Genomic DNA, 11792 nt, shown 5'->3' on the forward strand with positions numbered 1-11792 from the left:
AATAGTCCACACTATTGTTCCTTTTACCAAAATGCATCATCATACATTTCCCAACACTGGATTCCATCTTCCACTTCTTTTGCCCATTCTTCCAATTTGTCTAAGTCCTGTTGCAATTGCTTCCTCAGCATTACTTACCCCTCCACTTATCTTTGTATCATCCACAAACTTTGCCACAAAGCCTTCAATTCCATTATCTGAATCATTGACAAACAATGTGAAAAGTACTGGTCCCACTACTGACCCTTGACTCTTGATGAACACCACGTGTCACTGGTCAGCAGCCAACCAGAAAAGGTTCCTTTCATTCCCACTCGCTGCCTCCTGCCCGTCGACCATTCCTCTATCCATGCCAGTGTCTTTCCTGTGATTTTATCTTGTTAAACAGCCTCATGTGTAGCACCTTATCAAATGCCTTCTGAAAATCCAAGTAAATGACATCCACTGCCTCTCCTTTGTCCACCCTGCTTGTTACTCCCTCAAACAGATTTTTCAGGCAAGATTTCCCTTTACAGAAATCATGCTGACTTTGACTTATTTTTATAATTAGTCACCAAGTACCCTGAAACCTCATCCTTAATAATAGACTCCAACACTTTCCCAACCACTGAGGTTAGACAAACTAGCCGATAACTTCCTTTCTTTCGCCTTCCGCCCTTCTTAAAGAGTGGAATGACATTTGAAATTTTTCAGTCCTCAGGCACCATGGCAGAATTAAGTGATTCTTGAAAGATCATGACCAATGCATCCATTATCTCTTCAGCACCTCTCTCAGGACTCTGGGATGTAGTCCACCTCATCCAGGCGACTTTATGACCTTTGCGTTTGCCTAGCGCTTTTTCCTTTGTAATAGCAGTGGCACTCACTCCTGCTCCCTGACACTCGGGGACCTCTGGCACACTGCTGGTGTCTTCCACAGTGAAGACTGAGTGCGCCAGCTGGTTGGTGGCTTTTGTGCTTCTAGTCCGCATGGACATCTGGGAGGCCAACAATGTGGATGGGTGATGAAGGACATATGTGGATCCGCCAGGCTGTTCCGGGTTAGTGAATCCCGGGATCAGATGTCCATGTGAGCTGGAGGCACAAAAGCCACCAGCCATTTGGCGCATTCAGAGTTCAGGTCCCATCGCCAGCTCGTCCGGGGCTGGGTGGATACTGAAGAACGAAGTCCGAGGGTCAATCGGAAGTCCAGAAGTTGAAGCCTGATAGCCAAAGCTTGGAGACTGGCGGCCTATTCTGGTGTTGGGTGTATGGGTGAGTGGGCAGGAGGAAAGGATTTGTTCTGCTGGCCAAACACAGCACATCTCTGGGCGTGTAGGCTGTTAACACAAATGATGCATTTCACTGTGGATTTCGAAGTGCATGTGATAAGTAAGCAAGTAAACTGAATCTTACTTAGTTTATAATCTTCTGAATTCAAGGGATTATGAAACAACCTATGTCATCTTACCTCATATAATTTCCTTTTGTTAATCTGGGGTAAGTAATTCATGTCGACACTTGGCCTTCAATTGCTGCTGAAGAACTGTAAAAACAAGCTGTATTGTACTCTATTCTCAGAAAGACCAGCAGATGGCGATCTTTACACACTAATGCATGAATGGACTTCATTTCTCCCGCCTCCGGGATTTAACTGCAAATTTCCCGGAAATTTTTGTTTGTTATACTGAAATTTGGGGTTAAAATGGATTTAAGTACTTCATCTCTGGAGAAAATTGGAACAATTATTTTAGACCTTGACAATTCCAGTGTACTCTATTAATATGATGGCAGAATATACTATTAATAGTCAGACTCTTGGCAGTGTGGAGGATCAGAGGGATCTTGGGGTCTGAGTCCATAGGACACTCAAAGCTGCTGCGCAGGTTGACTCTGTGGTTGAGAAGGTATCTGATGCATTGGCCTTCATCAACTATGAGATTGAGTTTAAGAGCCGAGAGGTAATGTTGTAGCTATATAGGACCCTGGTCAGACCCCACTTGGAATACTGTGCTCAGTTCTGGTCACTTCACTATAAGAAGGATGTGGAAACCATAGAAAGGGTGCAGAGGAGATTTACAAGGATGTTGCCTGGATTGGGGAGCATGCCTTATGAGAATAGGTTGAGTGAACTCGGCCTTTTCTCCTTGGAGTGGCGGAGGATGAGAGGTGACTTGACAGAGGTGTATAAGATGATGAGAGGCATTTTACACAGAGAGTGGTGAGTGCATGGAATGGGCTGCTATCAATGGTGGAGGCGGGTACGACAGGGTCTTTTAAAAGACTCCTGGATAGGTACATGGAGCTTAGAAAAATAGAGGGCTATGGGTAACCCTAGGTAATTTCTAAAGTAAGTCCATGTTCAGGACAGCTTTGTGGGCTGAAGGGCCTGTATTGTGCTGTAGGTTTTCTATCTTCTATGTCCTATAATTACACTTTTACATCCAGTTCCATTTTGGGTAGAAAATTAATGGTATAATTTCCAAGAAATTCCCTACAGACAATGAACTTCAGGTGTTATTATGAGATTGTGTTTGGTAGTACACAAATAATCTAGTTTACTGAAACATAAAATTGGTTCACGGGAATGTACCATAGGTTTTCCTTACAGATTGTTTGTATAAATCAGAATCAAGTTTAATATCGCCAGCATATGTCGTGACATTTGTTAACATTGTGTCAGCAGTGCAACAATAAGAAGAGAGTACCCCACTGAATGTGCATCCTATCGGCCTATATCCTCGCTGAATACGGATTTTAAGACTTTTAGTAAAATTTTGGCCACTAGATTAGAAAGTATATTACCTCGAATTATTTCTGAAGATCAGACTGGATTTATTAAAAACCACTACTCATCTTTTAACATTAGAAAATTAATTAATATTATTTATACTCCTTCATCCAAAATACCAGAATGTGTCATTTCTTTAGATGCTGAAAAAGCATTTGATGGAGTTGAATGGCCATATTTATTTAATACGTTGCAGAATTTTAATTTTAGTTCGAAATTTATATCATGGATTAAATTAATATACTATAAACCCTTGGCTTCAGTTTTTACCAATAATCAAAGATCTTCTTTTTTTCAGTTATTCCGTGGTACAAGGCAAGGCTGTCCTTTAAGTCCTTTACTATTTGACATTGTTTTGGAACCTTTAGCAATAGCCATTTGTGAATCATCTAATATTTTGGGTATTACTCGTGGGGAAGGGACGTATAAGTTATCATTATATGCTGACGATTTGTTACTATACATATCCGAGATCTATTCCTGCTATTTCATCCTTGCTTGCTCAGAATGTACCTATGGTACATTCCCGTGAACCAATTTTATGTTACAGTAAACTAGATTATTTGTGTACTACCAAACACAATCTCATAATAACACCTGGATTTTATTGTCTGTAAAAAGTTTGTAACTTTTCTGGTTACAAATTGAATTTTAATAAGAGCAGATTATTTCCATTAAATATGCAAGTTCCAATTTATAAACATTTACCATTTAAAGTTGTCACAGCTTATTTTACTTATTTGGGTATTAAAATTACCAAAAAACATAAAGATTTATTTAAAGTTAATTTTTTACCTTTAATTGACCAAATTAAGCAACTTGCTACCAGGTGGTCTCCATTATCTTTGTCATTGGTTGGTCGAATTAATGCTATTAAGATGATGGTATTACCCAAATTCTTATATTTATTTCAAGCATTACCAATTTTTATTCCTAAATCTTTTTTTGATATTATTGACTCCAAAATATCTTCCCATCTGTGGCAGAATAAAAATCCTAGACTAGGCAAAAAATATTTACAGAAGCCTAAGAAGGAGGGTGGTTTGACTTTGCCAAACCTGAGATTTCACTATTGGGCAGTTAATATACGATATTTAATATTTTGGACACAGGAATCAACTATAGCAGCTTGCCCACAATGGGTAAATTTGGAATGTAAATCTGTACAAGACTTTTCATTGTTTTCAATTTTAGGATTTTCACCTCCTTTTTCTTTATCTAAATTGAATAAACAAATAACTAATCCTATAGTTAAACATACATTGCGAATATGGTTTCAATTTCGTAAATTTTTTGGCTTGAATAAGTTTATCTTATCAAGCCCTATAATATCTAACTTTCTTTTTCGGCCCTCTTTTATGGATCAAGCCTTCATTTTATGGAAAACAAAAGGTATAACATGTTTTCGTGATCTATTTTTAGATAATAGTTTTATGTCCTTTGAACAGCTATCTAATAAATATAATTTACCTAAAACTCATTTTTTTAGATATTTACAAGTTAGAAATTTCTTGAATAATAAGTTACAATCTTTTCCGAAATTATGTCCATCGGACATTACGGAAAAAATTTTAGTTCTGAATCCTTGTCAGAAGGGTTTAGTAGCCACCATTTATAATATGATCATGAAAATACAGCCAGAAGTATCAGAAAAAATTAAGAAGGAATGGGAAAAAGAACTTCATTGTCTTATACGCACTAAGCAGTGGGAGAAAATTTTACAATTAGTCAATTCTTCTATTTGTGCTAAACATGCCCTAATACAATTTAAGGTTGTACATAGGGCTCATATGTCTAAGGATAAACTTGCTCGATTTTATTCCTACGTTAATCCAACCTGTGACAGATATCATTCTGAAGTTGCTTCATTGACCCATATGTTTTGGTCTTGCCCTTGTTTGCAAAGTTACTGGAAAGAGATTTTCGGTATTATTTCAACAGTTCTGAATATCAATTTCCAACCGCATCCTATTACTGCAATTTTCAGTTTACCAATGGCGGATAATAGTCGTTTATCCCCCTCAGCTCAACGGATGATTGCATTTGTTACATTAATGGCTAGAAGATCTATTCTATTGAATTGGAAAGAAATTAATCCTCCAACTATATTTCAGTGGTTTTCTCAAACTATCTCTTGTTTGAACTTAGAAAAAATTAGAAGTGTTGTCTTTGATCCTTCAGTTAAATTTGAAGAAACTTGGAGACCATTTATTCAACATTTTCATATGAGTTAAACTGTCTTTTCCTGAACCTCACTTTTATTGTCCTTAATTATTTGGATGGAGGTTCGGAGTTACTGACACTACTGTGTATATTTGACATAATGCAATGGCCCATGTTGGTTAGTGTTTTTTCTCTCTTTTTTTGTGTTTTTTTTTACTTCTTTTGTTCGTAATTACTATGACTTTGGGAGGTTATTATATATGGATTATCATCTATTTGAATGTTTATTTAAACTATTAACTATGTACTCTCAAACTCTCTGTATTCATGTTTCATTTATGTTTAAAAATTAATAAAAGGATTTAAAAAGAAAGAAAGAAGAGGGCATGTCCTAGGTGATAGGGGTCCTTAATGATGGACACCACCTTCCTGAGGCATCGCTCCTTGAAGTTGTCTTGGATAGTATGGAGGCTTGTACTCAAGATGGAGCCGATTAATTTTACAACTTTCTGCAACTACTGTGAGTGTTTGTTGGCTTATGGATGGTTCTTTCACCTGGAAGTAGAGGAGGTCCTGGGGAGACTACAAGGTCTCTTTTGCCACCAAGTGGCCTTTCTGCTGCAGTGCTCTTTCTAGTTTTGTTCTGGGAATTGAGGAGCTGTGCTTCCATGATGGATAGCCATGAACTTCGCTTTATTCCGTTTGCAGAAAGGAATGTCGCATTGGATGTGGACAATGGTATCTTGAGCACCTATCTCAAATTCATGAGCATTTTAGGTTTCTGCTGATGTTCCAAGTGTACTGGAAGGACCATACAGATGTGCTTTCCACAGCACCATCCAGGGCTACATCCTGGAGTGACAATAGACAACAGACAATAGACAATAGGTGCAGAAGTAGACCATTCGGCCCCTCGAGTCTGCACCGCCATTCTGAGATCATGGCTGATCATTCACTATCAATACCCAGTCCCTGCCTTGTCCCCATAAAATGTTTGTTTGTGGCACCAACTATCTGATTGGGTAAATGCTCAAATAGATCTGCTGAGTCCTTTCCCCTCAGAATTCTAAACACATTTTAGAACTCCCTTAGTCAACAGAGGTGTGTGAGGAGCACTTCCAAGGCAGGATTTCATTATTTTGAGGAATGCGTAGGCCATATCTAAGGCGTTAAAGTTCATGAAATACCCACTTAAATGTTCAGTTTTTATCTCAGTTACTTTGCTGTAAAGCTGCATGACAAGATGTGGATAAACTTTGGTCATTCCTGGTCTATGTCATCAATGTTAACTACTCCTTATTTATCAGGATTAATACTATGAGGATGGATGATCAAGCTAAAGACAACGTACATCCTCACGAAATAGTAGGGTGGGTGATCAAAGCTCAGTCAAAACTGTAGGTTTTAAAGGAACCCCTTAAGGAAAGAAAGAAAGTAATGTGGAATGGCTTACAGGGGAATTTCAAAAGTTAGTGTCAGGCAGCTAACAAGAACTATCAGTGTGGTGTGACCAGAAGTAGATTTCAAAGTATTTAAGTGTTTACAGACATGGATAAGATAAAGGCCTAGAGAGACCTAAAAACATCTTCCATATGCATGATGTCTTTAACATTTACTGTCTGCCAGTGAGACAAAGAGTCAAAGTCAAGAGGCTCTGTTTCTTGAATTCCAGTGTGTGACCCAGGTGAGCACAGCAGAAGCCTACGTGCCACATGGGCAAAGTTGACCTCTTGGCAAAGATCATTATGGTAGTGGCTGGGGTGACTTTGATGGAATGGAAGTCTGCAGGATTAGATCCTGTGTGCTGAACAGGGAGGTCAACAAGAGGCCGATGAGTCTGCTTGTAAGGAGCCAGTGATAAGCATCTCAGTGGACTGGGTGGAGGACGCTTGGTTGCATAAAAGTATCTGTGAGATTATGAGTGAAACATAGAAAAATACAGTGAAGAAATGTTGTGCTGATTCCGAACTGATTAAATTAATGGCACCTAATCTCTGCACGTGGTCCATATACCTCCATTCTTTGCATATCCATGTGCCTAAGAGCCTTCAAAACCCTCTATTCCAGGATTCAAGAATGTTTAATGTCATTCCCAGTACACAAGTGTAAAGGAGAATGAAATAATAGTTACTCTGGTTCCAATGTAATGCAAGAAAACATGCAGTAAGATAAAGAATATAATAATAATAAAAATGCAATGATTATAAACATATAAGATAGCTTATAGACGTAGATTGATTATATGCCTATAAAGTGATGCTAGGCACAGGAGAGGCGTACATAAGGTGACTGACAGGAAGTAATAAAGTAATGGTGGTTGGGTTCATGCTAATTGGCTCCCAAGATGTAGGAAGTGGTACACTTCTTCCAGGTCTCACTATGAGCCTTAGTCTAAGTGTAGTTTAAAGTCCTGCTGCCTCTGGACACTGAGGGGCCAAGTCCAGTAAGCCCCCTGCAGCCCTATAAACCCTTGAGTTAGCTGATTCTCAATTTCTGTCTTTAGTCATCCTGAATATAATTCCCAGCAATGGTGGTGGAGCTGGCAGTTGTCGGGTTGATGAATCTGGAGTTCTATTTGACCTTTACTGACTTCAGTATGTGTGGGATCCTTCAAGATGCCATTGGCCCTTTTCCAGCACTTTCCTGTACATATGTTCTTGATGGTAGGTAGGCTGGTGCCAGTGATGCTTTATGCAGTTCTGACTACCCATTGTAGAGCCTTCCTGTCTGCCACAGTGCAGTTTCCATATCATGTGGTGTTGCAGCTTGTTAGGATGCTCTCTACTGCCCATTGTAGAACAATGTGAATATAGATGCGCAGCCTCCCCTGAAAGTAGAAGTATTGGTGAACTTCCCTGATAGTTGTAGAAAGTGTTCTGGGATATCTACTTCTTCTACTACCTCTGGCAGGGCATTCCAGGCACCGACCACCTCAGTAAATAAAAATCTGCACCAACTATCTAATTGGGTAAGTTCTCAATTGATGCACAACATCCTTACTTTAGAGATTCTTTGCATAAGTGGGTGCATAAGTGGGTGCACAGGTTCCGGATTTTGAAATGTGTTCATTAGTAAGATTTGGTGATTAACAGTTATTGATCTGTCTAGTGTGTTCTGTGAACTGTTCCGGGCATATAGGCAGAGACTAAAGGTCGCAGTACCAGTGGTGAGGACCAAGAAGATACATTCAAAGAAGGTGAAGGAGTGCTTATCTTCAAATCTTTGAATGAATATGTCAGTTGTCATCAACTTCTTCAAGACCTGTGTGTATGAGCGTGTGCCTTCGAGAACACATCTTCACAACAAAAGCTGTGGATGAACCAGGAAATTTGTAGTCTTCTGGGAGCTAGATCTCTGGCATTGAAGACTAGTGATCCAGAACTATACGAGAAGTCCAGGTATGACCTATAGAAGGCTATTGTAAGGGCAATAAAATAATCCTGGTTGAAATTAGAGACAGAACTGGATGCATGTCAGCTCTGAAGGGTTTGCTGGGCATTACTTCCAACAATGCAAAACCTAACATCATGAATAGCTGTGATGCTTCACTCCCAGTTGAGCTCAACACCTTTTATGTATACTTTGAAAGGGATAATAAAACTACAGCATCTGGTGACCCTGTGATCTCTGTCTCAGAGGCCGACACCAGAACATCTTTCAAGAGGGTGAACCCTGCAAGAAGTCAGGCTCTGATGGTGCCCCTGGTAGGGCATTGAAATAATGTGCCAACTCACTGGCAGGAGTGTTCAAGGACATCTTCAATCTCTCACTGCTGCAGTCAGACCTTCAAAAGAGCAACAATCATACAGAAGAAGAGCAAAGTGAGCTGCCTCAATGACTATCGCTCTATTGCACTCACATCTACTGTGATGAAGTGCTTTGAGAGTCTGGCCATGGCCAGAATTAACTCCAAACTAAGGAATGACATGGACCCACTGCAATTTACCTATTGCCACAATAGGTCTACAACAGATGCAATCTCACTGGCTCTCCATGTGGCCTTGGATCACCCAGACAATAGCAATACCTATGGCAGGCTGTTATTTATTGACTATAGTTCAGCGTTCAACACCATCATATCCCCAGTTCTAATCAACAAGCTCCAAAACCTGGGCCTCTGTACCTCCCTCTGCAACTGGATCCTTGACATCCTCACCAGGAGACCAGTCAGTGAGAATCAGAAATAACATCTCTTCCTCGTTGACAATCAACATGGTCGCACCTCCAGGCTGTGTGCTTAGCCCACTGCTCTACTCTCTGTATACCCACGACTGAGTGGCTAGGCACAGCTCAAATGCCATCTGTGAATTTGCTGATGACACAATGATTGTTGACAGAATTTCAGATGGTGACAGAGAGGCGTACAGGAGTGAGATAGATCAGCTGGTTGAGGGGTGTCACAGCAACAACTTTGTACTCAATTTCAGTAAGACCAAGGAATTGATTGTGGACTTCAGGAAGGGGAAAGTTGAGGAAACACACACCAATCCTCATCGAGGGATCAGCAGTGGAAGGAGTGAAAAATTTTGAGTTCCTGGGCGTCAACATCACTAAGGATCTATCTTGGGCTCAACATATTGATGCAATTATAAAGAACCTACAAAAGCAGCTGTATGTCATTAGGAGTCTGAGGAAAATTGGTATGTCACTGAAGACTCTCGTAAATTTCTGCAGATACACCATGGAGAGCATTCTAACAGGTTGCATCACCATCTGGTAGGGAGGGGCCACTGCAGAGGTAAAAGCTGCAGAGGGTCATAAACTCTGCCAGCTCCATCATGGGCACTAGCCTCCCCAGCATCCAGGACACCTTCAAAAGGCGATGCCTCAGGAAAGTGGCTTCCATCATTCAGGACATGCCCTCTTCTCATTTCTACCATTAGGCAGGAGGTACAGGAGCTTGAAGACACACACTCAACATTTCAGGAACAGCATCATCCCCTCTGCCATCCGATTTCTGAATGGAAAGTGAATGCATGAACACTACCTCACCATTTTTGCTCCCTTTTTGCACTACATACTTTTAATTTAATTATATATATTTCTTATTGTAATTTATAGTTTTTAATATTATTATGTATTGCTGCTGCAAAACAACAAATTTCATGACATACTGTATACCATGATATTAAAACTGATTCTGATTCTGAGGAGTGGTGCTTTAAGGGCCATGAATTCAAATTGTTGGGGTTGGACCAGGATAGATCCCTTTTAAACATTCCCCCTCAGAGCCTAAATGCACACCCTTGAGCATTGGACTTTTTGACACCAGGAAAAACAACTCTACTTTGCACAACCTCTCATAGCACATGCACTCTATTTCAGGCAGCATCCTAGAAAACTTCTTCTGAACCCACTTCATAGCCTCACCACCCTTCCTATAATATGGGGACCAGAATTAGGAGATGTGGGATGTGTGCATGTGTGTGTGTGTAAGTTGGCTGGGGGTGAGCTACAGGCTTTTAGACCAAGTAAGTTCTTAGCAATGGAACAGGGGAAACATCACACCACTCTGATGTGCAGCCCCCACCCCTGCTGAATCTCACCAACTCCCACCTTCTCCTAAGAAATTGACAATGCATAGATCGCATAGTTTTAAATAAATTGTATCTGATCTTGTGGAAGACGAAAAGAATGTAGTTATTGATATTAAAGAGTAATGATATGAAATGCTGAAAGCGACAAATATTTAGACAAAGGACATGTTAAATGTTTTGCACCTTTAAAATAAAATGAATTTTCAGGCCTAAATAAAAAGTAATTTGGGTCCTGAAGGTAACAGAGAAAACAAATAAGGACACTCCACCCTTATTTTCCGATCATCTTTGGATAGAGGCAGAGTGCTGACAGTGGGATCATTGTTTTCAAAGAAAGAAAAGCAGCAGACTTTTTCCTCAGTCGTGAAAGAAACACATTTAGTGATTGTAAGATCTGGTTCTAGAAAGCCCGCAAGGGTGAATCATTAGCCTTGGTTTATCCTGCTGTGGCCCATAAAAATTCTGTATGTTACAACACTATCACCTCTTATTCCCCTAAACACTAGAATACAGGCCAAAATCTGCTTAATCTCTCCTCAGAGAATCATCCTCTATCCTGGGAATAAATCTGATAACACACTGTTTTACTTCCTTTATTAAATACGTATGTGTTTTTCCTTTCGTAGGGAGGCCAGACCTCACTCTATAATTATACTGTGGTTCATTAGGACCCCTATGTAATTGCAGCAAGATGCAATTAGCTTTGTGCTCAAATCCGCCTGCAATACAGCAATATATGGCTTGCCTTTTAAATACTCAGTATTATTTATCTGATAATCTATTACTTTTTATTTACAGTATGTCTTCTTTTGCACATTTGACTCTCGTCAGTCTTTGTGTGTAGCTTTTAATTGATTCTATTGTACCTCTTTACTCTATCGTGAATGCCTGCAAGAAAATGAATCTCAGGGTAGTATTTGGAGACACATACATACATTGATAATAAATTTACTTTGAATTTTGAACTTTATATGTTGGTTTTCAGTAAGTCCTGTACAAGAACATGCAAGTCCCATTTGTATTCCAACACTTTTCACCTTCTTGCTAATTTGAAAAATATTCTACTTTCTATTTTGCCTGTAACAGCTTGCCTGACCTAACATTTTCCTTATTTTATTTAGAATTCATTTTGGGATCTGCATGTGATTGACAAGGCCAGCCATTATAGGCCATCCCTAACTGTCCTTGAGAAGGTGGAGGCAAGTCTCTTCTTAAATTACTACGTTCCTGCTAGTGTACGACACACCACAAAGTGCTGGAGGAACTCAACAGGTCAGGCAGCACCTGTGGAAGAGAATAAAGACCCTTCATCAGGACTGGAA

Source organism: Hypanus sabinus, chromosome 27, assembly GCF_030144855.1.
Source record: "Hypanus sabinus isolate sHypSab1 chromosome 27, sHypSab1.hap1, whole genome shotgun sequence".
Lineage (NCBI taxonomy): Eukaryota > Metazoa > Chordata > Chondrichthyes > Myliobatiformes > Dasyatidae > Hypanus > Hypanus sabinus.